Source organism: Peromyscus eremicus, chromosome 12 (genome assembly GCF_949786415.1).
Source record: "Peromyscus eremicus chromosome 12, PerEre_H2_v1, whole genome shotgun sequence".
Classification (NCBI taxonomy): domain Eukaryota; kingdom Metazoa; phylum Chordata; class Mammalia; order Rodentia; family Cricetidae; genus Peromyscus; species Peromyscus eremicus.
In genome coordinates, this window is record NC_081428.1 from 207,598 (window position 1) to 226,486 (window position 18,889).

At 44.5% G+C, this 18,889-nt stretch overlaps 1 long non-coding RNA gene across 1 annotated transcript; it reads left to right on the forward strand.

The window, feature by feature from the left end:
- Positions 1 to 243: 243 nt before the first annotated feature.
- On the forward strand, positions 244 to 16,023 carry LOC131922431 (uncharacterized). The gene is made up of 3 exons (XR_009382283.1): positions 244 to 347; positions 9,951 to 10,101; positions 14,271 to 16,023. It is a non-coding gene; the product is annotated as an uncharacterized LOC131922431 (long non-coding RNA).
- The last annotated feature ends 2,866 nt before the right edge of the window (positions 16,024 to 18,889 follow it).

Below are 18,889 nucleotides of genomic sequence, written 5' to 3' on the forward strand. Positions count from 1 at the left end.
TTAATATATTCTTTGTTAACCTAAAAACTTGTTACTGAATTGTTTTCTTTATGTGGGGAGGATTGAGTACCTAAAACATATTTTTCCTACTAAGAATAAAAAATTAAGCTAACAGATCTTACATCTGAGGGTTAGCATTTCCAGATTGCTAAGCAAATTCTCCCTTTAAAACTAGTTCATGCATCTGTGGTTCTGCCAGATATACAGCTGACCAGGGCTGTGTGTATTCTGCTTTTCTGTTTCAGAATGTGTCCTTCTCTTTGAAAAGATTGCCTTGTACTCAGTCGCTTACCGCCTGAACCTACATGTAGCCTGTGCTGGCACTAATGAAAGTGGTGACTGAGATGGTAAGATGTCTCCTTGAGACAGAGCCTGAATACCACCTTCCCAGGCCTGGTGGGCTGGAAGGCAGGGCCTGAAGCTGTGTTCCCTGTGGTTGGGCTCTCATGGACATGTGATTTCTTTATAAATCCTATCCATTAACCTTTATTAGAAATTCAAAGTCAGTTTGTTAATTTCTAATATCTGATTAGTGGTTTGGGGGTAGTTGTGAAATGCATTAACGACTCAAATAATACCAATGAATAACCTTCTTAAATATTCTTTAAAAATAGATTTTAATCCAGGTACATATCTATCATCACTGTATTCTCTGTTTGAGAAGCTGAGCCCACAAGTAGCATAGTGAGACTGTCTCCAAAAAACAAGTCACAGTATTCAAGTGGTGCTTCAAGTATTCAAGTATTGCTGTGGCTTTAGCACTGTAAGACATTTGGTACTTTTGTGATTTTTAGCATGCTTTTCAGTTCCTCTGTGAGGACTCCAGCTGAGGGCTTTTCTCTGGGGCAGGGAACTAAATTGGGATTTAGATTCTAGAGAAGAAAGGAAAGTTAGTGTCTGGTGTTTTAAAGATTCCTTTTAGAAACAGACTTTGGGGAATCCAAAGTATTTTCCTGTAAATCTTTACAATAATTGGATTCCACATTCTTGGGTCATTTGTGCATACTGTCTGAATTGCCACAGTTCTTGGTTAATATTGATTATATTGATTCTCAGAAGGTGACCATTTGTAGCTGGCTTTAATCCAAACTGCACTGAGAGCAGTTTTTCGTCAAATTCTGTTTAAGTGAAAGCAAATGGGTTTTATAATTGTGTACAAGTTTGGTTGTTACATGCTTTTGCAGAATAGAATGCTGGGCTTTTTTTTTTTTTTTTTTTTTTAGAAATAACTTTTTGGGACTGAAATTGAATAGTAATATAAGGATGTAATGATGCTCCATTGCTTATTTAATTCTGTAGTCTTTCCTTTGTTTAATGGTACCAACAATGTACTATGCTCTGAGTTGTGCTGCCACTGGTACCCTCTATGCTTTGAAAATCATCACTGGTGTTGATGACAGTGAAGGGGGACTCTCCTGTCAGGATGATTGGAGCAGCACTGGAGAATTTGGGGATACTTGATTTTCTTACCCTCTACCCCTATTCCAAGCTGCCTCTGGAATTAAGTTGCTAGAGCTCTCAGGTGTGTGGGGTACCACAAGTATGTAAACATTAAGACTAGATGCATGGGCATCTGTGCCTGTCTGCTTTGTGTCATTCCTGCTCAGATTCAGTTTGAAACCACCATTCACTATCACAAGGATGATCTTATGTTAGTGAGGAGGGTGTAAGTAAATGCATGACAACATCTGAGCACCTGCCTTCATGTTTCAGCAGAGTAGTTGATAAGCTAGTCCTGGCTGTAACATTTTTCACTGTAATGAGGCTCCTCCATCACAGAGATACAGTCCCACTTTATTTTTGCAAATACCTGGCTGTGGGTATGTCACCAAGGTAACAGAAAGGGCACAGAGAGAATGGGCAGACTCCTCTGATGGATGGAGCTGCTTGCATTCCCTCCAGCGACTTTGCTTCCCTTGCTAGAATCCAAAGCCAGTCTGTTGGGTATGTGTGCCTAAATTTCTTCAGCACACCAAGGACCAATGATGCTGTTTGTTAACCTCTTTCCTCCCCCTGCTTAAACAACAGTTCAACACAGAACTGAGTTTGAGCTAAAGAATTTGAACATTCTTCTTGGCAGCCATCAGCTTTCTAGGTTCGGATTTGTTGCTCTCCTGCCGCTTCCTCAGTCCTCATCACACACAAAATCTCCAAGTGCCATGCTGCCAAAACCAATGCCCAATGTCTAATGGTTTCCCAAAGAGACTACATTATGTCTTGGTTCTTATGGACATGGGCTATAGGGGACAGAAGGACCAGGTGGCAGGTACTACTCATGCAAGGGCATTGGAGAGTACATCCCTGTGATGCATAGTGCTTTACAGAATATTCACTTGAGTCCCAGCTATAGCTTTGATTTGGAGATTATGTGATTGGCTGTCCACCCTGTCTTCCACAGTGGAGCTGTGTTAGCTCCATGTCATGACAAAACCCTAAGGTGACTTGAAGGAAGAAAGGCTTACTTGTCCCATAGTGTCAGAGGTTGCAGTCTATGGTGAACTGCTCCATTGCTTTGAGCCTGTGGCAAGGCAGAATGCCATGGGGAGAACATTGGGGAGCAGAGCTGCTCACCTCACAGGTAGGCACTGTGGTCCCCTTTGAGGTATAACTGCATTGACTTACTTCAACTGGATTTCCTTCCCAAAGACTACACTACCTTCCATTTGGACCCTGATTGGTCACCAAGCCTACAGCACATAGCCTTTGGAGGACATTTCAGATGGAAACCATAACAGATCCCTCAGTTCATCCATTTCTTGTCTACCTTACTAGATGAAGCAGGCCCAGGACATGGTATTATATCTTTCAGTATTCCCATGCCTGGCATAGAATGATGCCTATTAGATACCTGATAAATTCACAACAAATCTGGTCACGGGCAAGGGACAGCCAAGTCAATTTATCTTCGGCTAGTAGTAAAAACAGTGAGTTTCTACATTCAACTATTCAGTGAGATCCAAGGTGTATCTTCATTTTTAGATGAGTTGCAGCCCCAGAAGGAATGGCCAGATTTAGACAGGCAAGCCCCTCATACTCAAATACCACTAGGTGCTACCAACACAGATAAGCTAGGTGCAAGTCATTGGTGCTTCTCAATGTGCAGCTCAAATGAGATCATCAGTATCCCTAAGAAGAGAGGTAACAGCAGACACCAAGTGCTTGTTAGACACCAGAGCTGGGCTTGTTTTCACTTTATTTCTGTTTCCAATCTTAGGCAACCCAGTCATAGCTGGTCTTTATCCATGTGGATATTCCTTAACCTATGATTCTCATAGCCTTGGTCGTTTGGACAATTATGAGCTGGTCCTTTGGTAGAGTATCCCTTGATTGGATCAGCCCCTGCCATGCATATGTTTGGAGCCAGTGTTGTGCCTGTGTTGAGAGACCCCCAAGCAAGACCACCAAAGAGCCAATATCCAATGCAAGTACAAAGGCGTTTATTAAAACAAGCAAGGCCGGAATTGGTCAGCGTCCAACATACTGGCTAGCCAGGTGAAGGAGGACGGCCCTGAGCTCTCAGAGTGAAGGGTTTTTAAAGGGAAAAACCGAAAGCTAGGGGGTACAAGCCTTTGCATTCCAGGGTCATACTTCAGTTAACAGGAACATTTAGCCAAGAGAAGCACTACAGAAGACAAAATACAGTTGGAGACTCTCCCAGTACTATTGGAGACTTTGATGGATTAAGCCTTTGTTTTAGCTATTTCTTGGCCAGCAGCCTGCCCATCCTGGGGGTGGGGAGTCCTCTTGACCAGAGTCTTAGCTGGCTGTCTGTGTCTCTGGAACTTGGTTCAGTTTCTATCTTAGTGCTGTTAGGAAAAATGGAGTTTGTCTCTCTCACCAGCATAACTCAGAAACCATATTCTCTTCACATCCCACCATGGGGACACAAACGTATACACAACTGTAGTGTATTTGTCCTATTTCTGGTGTGTTCCTTTCAGTCTTGTGCCTGAGGCAGATGCTGCCCATCTTCTCTGTACTTTCTCCCTTTTCAGCCAGAACATAATTTATGGAAGATGTTTTGAGACTCTAAAAGCCCATTCCTTTTCTCAACCTTATCCTGTAGTTGTGGCTAATAATCACTGCCTAAGTTATGTGGTAATATTGTGTCCCCCCCCCCCATATATTGTATACCCTAATAAACTTATCTGGGGTCAGAGAACAGAACAGCCACTAGATAGACATAGAGGCCAGAAAATTGTGGTACACAAACCTTTAATCCTATCACTCAGGAGGGAGAGATCCATCTGGATCTCTGTGACTTCAAGGCCATGCTGGAAACAGAGCCAGGCAATGGTGGCACACACCTTTAATCCCAACACTTGAGATCCCATGTCTTTGCTTGGGAAGGACACACACCTTTAATCCCAGGAAGTGATGGCAGGAAGCAGAAAGGTATATAAGGTGTGAGGACCAGAAACTAGAGGCTTTTAAGCTTTTAGGCTTTTAGCAGAAGTTCAGCTGAGATCCATTCGGGTGAGGACTCAGAAGCTTTCAGTCTGAGGATTTGTAGAAACAGGATCGGCTGAGGAGTTGTCGAGGGGAGGTTAGCTGTGGCTTGTTTGGTTTCTCTGATCTTTCAGAATTCACCCAACATCTGGCTCCATGAATTTTATTTAATAAGACCTTTAGCAATCATCTTACAAAGTTATTTTTATTTTGTAGTCACTGCCAAATGGGTATTCCCTCATCTCACCCTTGCTTCAGTTATTTATGGATTTTCTTTTCTGCAAAACAAACAAACAAACAACACAGCCCCCCACTCCCCCACTCTTGTTCTGACTTCCCTATCTATTCTTGTGTGCTCTAGAGTCACTGATCCTGTTCTATACAACTGGCTATACCCTGTAGCCTGCAGTCTTTAATGCTTAAATTAGTCTAAATATCCCTTCATGTATTTTGCTTTGAGGCATTAGATGTTACATAACCTTAAGGCATTCTTTCCTCCCAGATGTCTGAAACTAGCCATTTCCTTAGGAAATTCAGTTATTTTGGGGGGAGTCAGAAAGGAGAAGCATGATGCTCAGTTGGCACTCAAATGTGGATACCCTATGTCCTTCAGCAGCCCAGCTTAGAGGGGGAACACACACACATAGCTAGGAAGATAACTCAGTGTTCTTTCAAACTCAAGAACCTGAGTTTTATCCCTAGGACTTATTTTTTTTTTTTAAAAAGTTTCATATTGCCAGGCATGGAGGCACTCGCCTTTAATTCTAGCACTTGGAGGTCAGAGATAGGAAAATAGATCTCTGTGAGTTCCAGGCCAGCCAGGAATACATAGTGAAACCCTGTACTTCCAGCTGCAGGGAATGTGATGCCATTTTCTGGCCTCTAAGGGCACCTGTACTCAGTGCATATACTCACACATACACACACAGGCATATGTATAATTAGAATAAATATTTATAAACAAAAGGAATAGGAGAGCTAATTAGGGTGGAGGGAGAATGGAATGAAAACCGGTACCTGTCTAATGTTTGGTATATGTGTGGTCACAGATACTTCTAGCTTGGAAGTGGCTCATGCATATAGGATCTTGACACTTCATTGTCTTCATAGTAAACCTGAGTGACTATGTTTTTCACTTCCAGTGATCTCCTAAACCACAGCCTAGCACTTGAATTTGATAACTTGACAATGGGTGCCACCCTACCTTTAGACAGCCTTTACTTTTCTTTTTTGAAAAAAAATACAGCATATTTGTGTGTGTGTGTGTGTGTGTGTGTGTGTGTGTGTGTGTGTGTGTGTATTGTCTATGAGCATAGGCACACATGCCATAGAACACATGTGGAGGTCAGAGCACAACTTTTGTTGTGCCCAGCTCCTCAGGTGTACTGGGTGCAAGGCTACACCCTAGAAAAGGAGGATGGAATGGCATCTGACTTGCTCATCTGGGAAGAAAGTCCCTGTGGATTCTCCCACCATTGGTAACAGAGGTGGTAGGTAGTTAAAAGAGCAAGCAAGCATGCTGACCTGCCTGATGTAATGAAGAAATCAGGAAGTCAGAATAGGTAGTTTTTGTCAGTGCACTGGGAAAGGGCATTCGGCACGTAAGGAGGCAGAGGTTTTGTTCTGTGAGACTCCATGATCATTGAGGTGGGTCTACAAGTTAATTTTGTAGAGTTCATCAAAAGACTCAGCAGAGTGCTTGCCTAGCATGAGAAAGCTCTTGTTTTGCTCCTTAGCACCACAACCTTAGCACAGTGACACACACCTGTAATTCAAGCACTCAGGGAGGTGGAAGCAAGAAGTTCAAAATAAAGTTCAAGGTCTTCCTCTGCTATATATCTAGTTAAGGTCAGCCTAGCTTACATGAAACATGCCTTTAATTTTTTAAAAAAAGATGATGACCAACCCTTGATCTCCAAGGCCCAGAGTAAGGAGACAACTCCTGAAAGTTGTGCTCTGACCTCCAATGTGTGCTGTGGTATGTGTGCCTATGCGCGAGTGCACACCACCACCCCCCCAAATGTAGTGTTTTGCTTTTTTTCAAAAAGGGGGAAAAAAGCTGTCCACCAGATCAGAGATCACAGGGGATTACTGAACTGTGTGCAAAGTTGGGTGCTATTGCTGTCTGTTTTCTTTGTAAGGTCCAAAAACATAATAGTGTGAAACACCTTGCTAGCCCTTTCATTTAGGACAAAAGTACTTGCCTTAGGGCTGTTGTGTCTCAGAAGAACTGGGCTTTCTTCCACAACCCTATCACCACCACCATGCAAACTGCTGTAGAACTGAAGGGGTGGTCCCTGCCTTGTAGGGGTGAGAATTTGGGCATGGTGATACTTGCCACCAGGGAGAGGTTTGTGATGCAAGGAACATTTTCTCTGGACATGCTTTGATTGGCCAGAGTGACGCTAGAAAGAGGTAATAAAATTCCACTCAGCCTCATAATGTACATTATTTAAAAACTCTGTTCTTGGAGGTCAGCATTTTTTCAGGACACAGCTAACAGAGAGGAAGAACATTCTGCGCTCCTAAAAGTGTCAAGTTGGCCCTGATTAGAGGGGAAAATGAGGCAAGCAGGATTGAAGGAGGAGGTTGCACAGGCCAGCTAGAAGAACTAGATTCCCAGATAGAGGAATGGAAAGTTTTCCGTTGATGACAACCTCCTGACAGATGTGAGGACTGGAGCCTAAGCTATGAGGGCAAAAGATTTTATATCTATTTATTGTGTGTGTGAGTCTGGTCATGTATATGCCACAGTGTGAATGGGGAGGTCAGAAGAAGCATTTTAGGATTTGATTCTCTCCTTCCTCCTTATTTGAAGATAAGGTCTTTACTTTTTCTGTTGCTGTGTTCCGTACTGTAGTGGTTATCTGACCCAGAGCTTCTGGCAAGTTCTCCAGTCTCCACTTCCCATCTTGCCGTAGGGATTCAATCCCCAGCATAGCATGATCCATGACTGTAATCTAAGTGCTTGAAAGGTAGAGGCAGGAAGGTCAGAAGTTCAAAGTCATCCTTGGATACATTGTGAGTTCAAGGTCAGCCTAGACTACATAAGCCCTTGTCAGAAAGAAAGAAAGGAAGAGCATCAGGAAGAAGAAAGGGTACACACTGAGGAGGACAAGTAAGAGGACATCATTGGGGCTCCGCAGGTGGATTGGAAATGAGTTGGTGGACACATTTGTGTAGGACTAAAAAGAGTAAATGAACAAGCAGGCACATTAGGAAAAAATAAATTCTGATGATGGTGTTGGTAAACTATTTTATCCTGAAGTAATATCATGCGATGCCTATTTTCCCACCTTTCAATATGTTCAGCTACTTTGATGTTCTAAAAGAAAACAAACTATTTTTAAAATATGGAGAATTGCTACTGTGGGATTCACCAAGTTGTTTTGTAATTGTGCACACATATTTCTATCTCAGGGATGTGGCTCTGTGGCCCACCTTAGTGCTTTCCCACAAGAGTGAGAGCTATTCCCTGCTAGTCCATATTGGGAAGCTGCCCCAGGGCCGAAAAAAGAGACAAGACAGGTAATAAAGGGGCCTGTGCCAGGTTGCCCTTGAGCTGCTTGTGCTGTGCGTAAGTAGGGCTACCTTTTGTAGGGACCTTCTCCTTTCAGGAGTTATTAGGGTCAGAGCCTGGGCCCTGATGGCCAGACTCAGCAATCTGTCCACAATGGGCTACTTAAATGACAAGTAACAGAGAAAAAAGATGCAGTCAATGCAGCCACTGACCACAAATGCCATTTGGGGGCTTTGTACAGGAGTTTTAGGTTTAGACAGAGGACAAAAGGCATACATAGCTAAGTAGTCCTGGTCAGGGTGTGGTCCTGTCCATCACTAACCTGTAATTGTCCTAACTCTAGTCACTTCTGCAAGGTGGTCTGACACAGTTGTCAGAACCAAGTGAAATCTCTTTATGGTCCAGGTTCCTCCTTATTCTGACCCCAGGCTTCAGGCTTTTTCTTCTGTAAGCATAAGATCCCTGCAGAAATTCTAATTCCTTGGGAACCATTGTTTCCATAGTCTGACAGCCAAAGTGAGGGCCCAGGTGTGTGTCTTTTTAAACATCTTCATTACTGTAAGGATGGTTATACTCTGAAGATTTGGAAAGAATCTCACAGACACAGAGGTGAGCATTTGTCAGTTACCCTTCACCTCCTGGCACCCATTAGTCATCACACCCATTAGCTCCCAGGGATAATGTATGTCACTTCAAGACCTGTGAATGCACAGAGTCAGTAAAGAAACCTAGGCAGAAGTCAGGCCATGGTGCACCTGAGGCAGAATGATGCCAGGGCTATGCCAGAGTAAGGCTAAGGCACAAGGTAGGTCAAGAGGACACCAGCATGTGGCCTCAGTCATGTAACCCTAGGCACATTGCATCTCTTCTCAGGTGTGACCCAGAACATGGACTGTACACCTGGTAATTGATAGGCCATGGACTCTAAAATGTTGGATGAAGAATGAACAGAAGCAAATAGCTGTGGCGATATATTGTGCACCCCAATAAAACTTATCTGGGCATCAGAGGACAGAGCCAGCCACTAGATTAGATATAGATGCCAGACAGTGGTGGCACACACCCTTAATCCTATCACTTGGGAGGTAGAGATCCATTTGGATCTCTGTGAGTTCAAGGCCACACTGGAAACAGAGCCAGGCAGTGGTGGCACACACCTTTAATCCCAGTACTGGGAAGGACACACACCTTTAATCCCAGGAAGTGATGTCTGGGCAGAGAAAGGTATATAAGGTGTGAGGAAACAGGAACTCACTCTCTTGAGGTTGAGTATTTTGTAGAGGTAAGCTAGTGTGTTACAAATAGCTTTGTTTTCTTTGTGCATTCAGTGACCTGCTTGGTATCTAAGGAAGGAACCACAGATGAGCACTCAGAATCAGGCATACTTGTGGGCAGGATGAAACTGTGTGCATCAAGCACAGGACCCTTCATGGGGAGCCAGCCTTCAGAATGCAGGCCTAGGGCTGGTCTCCCTCACTAATTTCTCTCCCACATCTTTGATGCCTTCTCTACCACCAATATCCACCAACATGATGAAGACTTTGAAGTCACCCTGATGCCAATCACTTTTGCAGGATAAAATCAAAGCTGGAGGAATGGTAAAGCCTTCTCTGAAGAGAACACAGATAGATAAAGAACAGTGGAGAGACAGGAAAGAGAAGACTTTAGAACACACATCAGTGGGAAGTGAGAGGTTAGCAGGGACCCCAGAATCCTTGCCTGACCTCCAGTCAGGTAATGATGCTCTCTCCAAGGTGAGTGAGAAGAAGTCTTGGAGGACAGCAAGGGAAAACTGGCCTGAAAGCATGTAGGACAGGGATAGGGACAAAACAGGGATGCTATAGGTATGTGGGAACAAACTCAGACTATAAAAACAGAAGGAAACAGACACTGACTCTATAACAAAAGATGGAAATGAGAACATGAGAAGTGAAAACAAATAAAAATTAAAAATTGATTCCACTCACATTTTGTTTTGCAGAGACATCTTGTTTTGCAGAATGCTGTTATGATGTTCTCTGACTCCCTTACCAGTGCCCATGGTCTCCTTGCTCTTTGAGGTGACAAGCAGAGATCAGAACCCAATGTCCAGCCTCCACCATGGGCATGTGATCCCTGAGGACTCAGGGCAGGTGAGTAAGAGCCAGAAAACCTGACACCGTCTTTATTGGTACATATCCAGCTTGATACTTAATGACATCTCGATCATAAACTTGATGGGATTTAGAATTGGCAACAAACTTCTAGGCATGCCTGTGATGGGAGTTTCTAGATAAATTAATGTATTACCATCCAGTGGGCTTGGATCCCAGACTGAATAAAAAGGAGAGCTGAGCACCAGTATTCAGTGCTCTCCGCTCCCTGACCATGGACACAGAGTGACCCACTGCCTCTTGTTCTTGGCTTCCCAAGCCTGATGAGCTCTATGCCCATCCTCCCTTCCTTTAGCTGCCTTTTAAGTGTTTTGTAACAATAAAGAACTAATAGACTTAGTTTCTTTGAGATAGGGTCTTAGATTGTAGCCCAAGCTAGCCTTACACTCACAGTGATCCTCCTACTTCAGTCTCTCAAGTGCTGTCATTATAGGCACAAGCCACCACACGTAGCTCTGGATTATTCTTTTCATATAAATCTTCATGCTTTAATTCATAGGTTTCCCCTTTCATCTGCATACTTTAGTGTGATTCCCGTCATATAAGGAACTGTAATAAACAGAATACAGATCAGAACAATTAACATCAAAGCCAGTCAAGGGCAGAACTGTTAGAAAACACTTGCTGAGATCAGGGGCATCTGGGAAGCAGCCAAGCACAATGACATATTATTTGGGCTGATATGGAAGGCATTTAATAGACACTTTCAACTCAGATACCTTTAGATACCTCAGATACTATGGCTTCAATAGAAGCCACATCCCTTCAAGTTCTCATGCTGGAAACAATCGTTAATGCAACAGTATTGGCAATGGGCCTTAAGAGGACTGAGGCAATGAGGATTTGTGCTGAGGCCCAGGCAGTGGCTAGCTGTCCTGAGAAAGGTGAGTTGTGAAGCTGGCTCAGGTGTGCTGAGAGAGGTAGGTCATGCCATAGGCTCAGTCCTCTTGCTGGTTCTCACCCTCTATTCCCTCACATCATGGTGAAGCATGATGCCCTCACAGATACTGGAGCTATACTCTTAGATTCTCAGCGCTCAGAACCCTAAGCTCCAAATGTCTCTACTCACTTACCCAAGCTGTGGCAGTATGCCAGAGAAAGACAAAGCAGACTTTATTCAAAGCTAAAGGTAGGGCTGGGAAGAGGATGCAACTGGTAAAGTGCTTCCATGTAAAAGCCAGGCAGAGTGGCTAGTGCTTATAATCCCAGCACTGTGGAGGTGGAGGTTAGTGGATCCCTAGTACACACTGACCAGCTAGCCTTATCTACTTTGTGAACTTGGGACCAGTGAGAGATCCTGCCTCAAAACAAAATAGAGGATGAAGGAGAAACAACACCTGAAGTTGAGACACACATACATACATGGTGGGTGGGGGGGAGAGAGGGAGGGAGGAAGGGAGGGAGGGGGAGAGAGAGAGAGAGAGAGAGAGAGAGAGAGAGAGAGAGAGAGAGAGAGAGCGCTGAGAAATTCTTCTTGTGTGAGTGGGTACAGCTATTTTGTGTTTTGTTTTGTTTCTCCTCATAATCGAACTTAACAGAGCTTCAGCCCAGAAGAAAGTCTGCTGGAAGCATCTCTGTGGCCCTCTGCCCCTCAGAGTCTCCTGACAGTCCTGTAGAACTCACTGTGGGACACATTTTGTGTAGCATTTCCCACCAGTGTTTCAAGGAGTCAGTTTAAGGCTCTGATTCCAGTTCTCTCCCAGACAGACAGAAGCCCACTTCACCTCTAGGACTCTTGATCTGCAAGAGAGCTCTCAGCTCACATGTTCCCCTAGCATGAAACACATAAGGCTCAAGGCCTCCACAGGTGCCTGTGTGCTCTGCAGGTGCCTGAAAACTGAAACTGCCACAGCCACAGCCATGCTCCTAATGTGAATGCCAGTGAGCTGGGGGACCAAGGGCATTTCTTCCTAGGTTCTTGCTCCTTCTTGTGGTGCCTTGGGCTCAAGCAGGCAGGGGACTTCCTAGGACAGAGTGGCCCACCTCACTGTGGGTGGTACCACCCCTGGGCAGGTAGTCCTGGGTGCTATGAGGCTGAGCAAGCCATGAGGAGCAAGCCAATAATCTACACTACTCCATGGACTCTGCGTTAGCTCCTGCCTTCAGATTCCTGCCCTTTTTTTCATACTTGCCCTGACTGTCTTTGATAAGTGGGCAGTGGTGTGGAACTGTAAGCAAAATAAGCCCCTTTCTCCCAAAGTTGCTTTTCTTTGTGGTGTTTTATCACAGCAATATAAACCTCAAGACACTGTCAGAACAGTGGCTTAGTCATTGCAGCTGCTCTCTCAAAGGTGAATTTGCAGCCAGTGAAGGTGAAGGACTATTTGTGAGAAGGCAGAGCCTGGACACACCTGTTGCAACCTCACCTGACTGTTGAGAACCACAGGATTTTTACTTCAGCCCAGATCTCTGAACTTCATGTTCCTTACTTACAAATGAAAGATAGTAACATCTGTTTTTGCCATACCACACTGTTCCTAAGAGCTAAACTCAGAACCTGCAGCATCTGGTTCCTTCAGTGTTTCTAATTCCTTTTAAAGCATCTTTGGTCAGTTTACTTATGGGCTAGTCCAAAACCAGTTATGTTGGCCAGAGACCCCAATGCCAGTCTTTGCTGTGCCTGCTGGCTTTCCTTGAGCTTCTGTATCTTGGAACCTGATTTTATGGGATAGTTTAGCTAAGGATTCTCTGGGGTACCAACAAAATTGATTTCTAAAGGGGCTTCTGAGAGAGATGCCAAGGATTCTCAGTTTGACACCCCTGCATGCCTCTCCCTCACCCAAATCCATTCATTGAAATCCCAACCCAATGTGATAAGTTGAGGAGGTGGGACCTTTGAAAGTAAACTAGGAGGTGTGGTGGTGATGGGGGTCTGATAATTAGTGCTCTTATAAAAAGGGCCCAGAGAACTGGAGATATATAATTCAGAGGTAGAATTATGCCTAGCATGCTCTAGGTCCCAGTTTATATCCCCAGCACCACAAAAATGTAATTATTAAATAAACAAATTATTAAATAAACAAGGGGTCTGGAGTGCTGTGGGATGTTCTGTATGGCAAATGTGTTGCTAATTAGTCAATAAATAAAACACTGATTGGCCATTGGCTAGGCAGGAAGTGTAGGCGGGACAAGGAGGAGAATAAAGCTGGGAAGTGGAAGGCTGAGTCAGAGAGACACTGCCAGCCACCATGATGACAAACAGCATGTGAAGATGCCGGTAAGCCATGAGCCATGTGGCAAGGTATAGATTAATGGAAATGGATTAATTTAAGCTGTAAGAACAGTTAGCAGGAAGCCTGCCATGGCCATACAGTTTGTAACCAATATAAGTCTCTGTGTTTACTTGGTTGGGTTTGAGCGGCTGTGGGACTGGCGGGTGAGAGAGATTTGTCCTGACTGTGGGCCAGGCAGGAAAACTCTAGCTACACTGGAGAGTTCTCTTTACCACATGAAGGCATCTGAGAAGATGACCATTTATAACTGGAAGAGGTCCTTCACCAGTACTACATCATGCTGCACCCCAGCTTTGGACCTCAGCCTCTAAACTTACAGACATTGGTTCATCAGCCACTGGTCTCTGTTATGACACCCCAACCCAAGACACTTCTGTGGTGATATATTGTGTACCCCAATAAAGCTTGCTTACACACTTCCTTTCACAAGACTGTCTGATGGATTTTTGAGGTTGTGAGTTGAGGGTGTGACACCAGAGCCGTACTCTTGACTGTGACCTAAGTCCCCACAGCATCCTTTCTCTTACTTTTCTGGAAGGGTCTGTTGGGGGTAGGGTCTTGGTACTATCTGCTCCTCTGTGGCTTTACACACTTGCTCCTTAGTGACAAGTAACTACTGTGCCTGCTTCACAGCAATGAGAGCACAAGCTCCCAGCTGCTTGCTTATTTCCTGTTCCTTGGGAAGCCCTGGGACTTAGCCAGAGGATAATGGCTGGATTCCAAGCCCCTCCACAGGTGGGTGGGAGTATAGCTCACCCCAGATTATACTGGCTCTTCCTTCTGGACATACAGATCTAGAGTACAAACAATGGAGGGAAAATAAAAAGAAATGCAGCCCTTAATTCTGCTTAGAAGTAGGCTTTCATAGCTAGGAGGACAGAGGACAATTTCCTCCTTTCCCTTTGTGACCCTCAGCTACCTCCTTCCTGATGCCTGGTGTTTCTGCAGCCTAGAGGAAGAGCCTGGGGACAGAAGACTGGACCACTTTACCCCTGACACCGTCTTCCTGTCTCTGTGACTCCTGACTTCTGGAGAGTCCAGCAGACTCAGTATGAGAAACTTGGGATGGCTTGAAGACCTGAGGACCTGGAGGTCGTGACTGCTCAGTAAAGCTCTTCCTTCCCCTGGGCACATTCCAGAGGGCACATGCCTCTGTGCAGAATGATGCTGCAGGAGATGGCCTTTGACTCCATAACTCACATGTGTGGTCACACCCCACCCTGGAGATGCCCATCAACATCCAGGAAGATGAGGTATTATGGGTCATCTGTGTGCCTGTGCCTCAGGGGCTGCTGTCTCTGTTGCACAGGGAGACACAGACTGGCTTCAAGCATAACCCAGCTCCAGACTCTTGCTTTGATTAAGTATCCTAAGCCTCCACCCTCTCCCTAGTGCAGTGGTGCTTCATGCTTCTGACTGGGGGTAGGGTAATTGCAAAGTGCCATCAAACAGGTGCTTAGTATTTTCTGGGCCAGCAATTTGTCTAATTGTCCTATTGGGGATCATCATTATGTAACATAACGTAAGCTGTACCACCACAGTTCCTTCTGATGTTGTTCTTGTTTGTTGTTGTTTGACAGTCTCACTAGAGAGCTCTGGCTGGCCTTGAACTTGCAACAGTTTTCCTGCCTCTGGCTCCCCAGTGCTAGGATGAAAGATGTTCACCACTAGACCTGGTAGCCCTTAACTCTTAAAGAGAATACTTTCCCTTTGGATTGTTTCTATATTCAAATAGGCTTTAAAAAACATATAAAGAAAAAATTAGGCCAGAACTCAGGACAAACATCAATTATAAGGAATGTACACTATTCCCTGGCAAGAGATGCTGCCCCATGCCCCAAGTTGGTTGTCTAGTCTTGTGGGGTTGACTCCATTCTAACAGAGCCATTAGGCTTCCTTAATAAATCCAGTCAAGGTCTTACTGTAAGGTCAGCTGCTGAGATTAGGCTGTACCCTACAGAAAGTGAGTCCAGATTATATATTAGAATGAGTTAAGACTGTAGGGACACGGGGGGGAGTATATCAGAATCATATCAAGAAAACCAGGCCCAAGAACTTACAGACATGCCAGAGAGAAAAAGAGTGTAACTACCTTGACTGGACCCCATACAAAGATGGACGCCTAACAGCAGGATGGCATGACCCCACCAAGCTGATACCCACTGTGTGTCAGGGACAGACAGACAGACAGAAACTCTTGACTCTCTTTGGAACTTCAGTTAGCTCTAGCCCCAGCTCTTGATATAGCATGCTTGACTGCCTGCCCATCCATTTGTTCACTTGATTTGGATATGAACCCACTGTATACTGCTCTGTCTGTTCTGCTCTTTCACCTAACAGCTATCTGAATTCCACCCTAAGCCTTGCTCTCAAACTTAACTCTTAGAAGACCTCTCTAAACTAACAGCTTGCTTGCAGCTGGTCTGGGTTCATGCCCATTATCTATAACAAATTTTATTAACATTTCTATCAATCTACTTTTGAACTCTGCTATAGCCTCTTTAACTTGTATCCATTATATAAACCACATATATGGAGATTGAAGGTATATTTACTGTACACTGTATGATATAAGAGTTAATATTAGTAATTAAAATTAGGTAAAAGGACCTGCATCTGCCTGGGCCAGAATACCAAGGTAGATGTGATTATCTGGCAAATTGCCACTATTGAAACCACTAAACCTTGTTATTAAATACTAAACTTATTTAAATTTAATTATTAATTAAATATTAATTAAAATATTGATATTAAATAAAGTCTGATATTGTGGAAAGATACAAGCATGCCCATCTACAGTCCTAGCATAGTATGATCACAGCATCAGCCCTGGAATAGCCATGGCAGCCGGGCCACAGAGGCAGATCTAGTGGGCTCTGAAAAGCTGACCCTCAAGACCTTCCCCAGCAAGCAAGGACCCTGGACTACATCTAATGGGGCCTTTACATGAAGCCCATCAAGGGTGAATGAAGAGAGGAATATCTGTTTGTAAGACAAATTGCTAAACGGTCTTATTAATAAAAAACCGGAGCCAGATATTGGGGTAAAAATCTGAGAGATCAGAAAAGCAGAAAGAAGCCAGCCATGTTCTTACTACTTGGAGATCCTCAGCCAAAAAGAGACCTACTTCCCATATACCCATGCCTATATTCTGTTCTGCATCTCACTTCCTCTCTCCGCCCAGCTACATCACTTCCTGTCTATCTGTACAGACCTACAGACCTCTATGGTTAGTGCTGGGATTAAAGGCAAGTGCCACCACTGCCTGGCTCTGTTCCCAGTGTGGCCTTGAACTCACAGAGATCCAGATGGATCTCTGCCTCCTGGGTGATAGGATTAAAGGTGTGTGCTGCCATTGCCTGACCTCTATGTTTACTATAGTGGTTGGCTTTTTCCTCTGATCCTCAGATAAACTTTATTAGGGTGCACAATATATTAGGGGACACAATCCATCACCACATCTATTGGCTATGCATTAATATCTCTGTTCCTCAGTTTACCCTTTGCCATGGGTCTCACTGGCTCTAGTTTGTAGTTCAGCCCCTACAAACTCCACTTTTAATGGTGAACCCAGCTTGGTGTCAGTTTCCAGGCCAGCTTCTGTCATAAGACTTCAGATGTGCATGCACAGGAGGGGCCAGTACTCTTTGGAGTTGGGAAAACCCACAGTAAAGAGAAAGTTCTAGAGAATTATCTCAACACGTTGGTTTCTTGGTTTTTGCTCCTAAAGGTGATCCCATCCAATCTCACAAGCAATTGCTCATGAGAAATCCTGTAGGAAGCTTACTCAAGCTACCTGACAGAGATAGGCTGTCACCCAACCATGTTCAGCTTCAACAGAATCATGGGCGATTCCTCAGTCTGCCCAGGGCATGTGGCCCTGCTCAGATCCTGATAACACCTCCTCAATGTTTCTGTGACTCAGGCTCATCAGCAGACATCACCTAGGTGGGGGCTGAGGGCATGTCCTGTTGTTTGATGGGTGTTTGCTCTAGGATGCTGTCCACTCAAGATGATCATGTGGCCGGGCGGTGGTGGCGCACACCTTTAATCCCAGCACTCGGGAGGCAGAGCCAGGCGGATCTCTGTGAGTTCGAGGCCAGCCTGGGCTACCAAGTGAGTTCCAGGAAAGGCGCAAAGCTATGCAGAGAAACCCTGTCTCGAAAAACCAAAAAAAAAAAAAAAAAAAAAAAAAAAAGATGATCATGTGATTGCCTGATCATCTCCACAGAGGTGCTGGGACTGGATTCATTTAGGGATTTCCCACAACAGGCTTGAGACCTACAGATACTCTATACTGTTCCTTGAGTGGGTTCCTGAATGACTGATCTCTTAGCTTTAAGAGCCCACGTTTCCTTTAGGCAAGTTTCTACCTGTGATCAAGAGAAAGGGGACTCCTTTACTTCCAGCTTTTGAAACTTTAAGTACAAAAGTTGCTTGCCTCTGTCTTTATAAAGTAGGACTTTATAAAGGAGGCTAGGTATGATCACAAAGAACTCAAAGGGGTTAAACATTAGTTCAGCCATTTTCTTTTTGTGGCCTTGGACAAGTTCCTCCTCTCTGAACTAAGTTTCATTTTTAAAATGGGATGATGTTTTGCTTCCAGTATTGCCAGGAGCAAAAAGTGAGTCCATGAAAGCCCAGTGTCTTGGGAAGGATCTGATGGCAGCTGAGGTGACCTTCATGAGTGCCTACCAGATGTCTCACCTAGCTGGTGTATCTTTGGGTCTTGGAGTGCCATCCCTGTCAGAAGGGGTCCTGCTTCACAATACTACTGTTTCTGTTGGCCACACTGAAGGGAGCTGGCTGGATGCTCTCATAGAGGCTCCCTTTTTTCTTACTGAAAGTGCTGGGGACAGTTGTTACCCCCAAGGAAGGCCACAGGAAAAAGTACTGAGCCACAAGCTCAGAAAGTGACATGATGAAAGTAAGGGATGTTTCCTCCTCTGACAGGAGGACAGTGCATGTGTGTGTGTGTGTGTGTGTGTGTGTGTGTGTGTGTGTGTGTGTGTACCTTTCCTGGTTCATTGGCTCCTTGCTTGGGCTCCACAGGCATGACAGGAAACTGGTCTAAAGTAGATGGAGCCATGATACTGAGCCAAATGTCTTCCCACACTCTATGGTCACTCCCCCAGCATAGCCCTGGGTATTGCACCACTAAATCAGCTGGAAGGGAATTCTTGGGGTGACAAGGGCATCAGAGTATGGGCCCTGCTGGTTTAACTGGCCTGGGAGGCAACCATCATAGCTCACCCCAACTGTTATCTGCCAGGGTGCTGGGCACAACTTGATAATCCCAACAACCACTTCCAGGAGAAGAGACAAACTGGAGAGTTCCTGGAACCTCCTTTTCCTTTTGTTCAGACATTTAAGATAATTATATTGGAAATTTAATAAAAGTTCCAATTCTTTGTATGTTTATAAACCTTTAAGTGAATTGGAGATGTAGCTCAGGTGGTAGAGTGCTTACCTAACATGCATGAGAACCAAGGTTCTATCACTTAGTATCACATAAAGCTGGGCATGGTGGTATA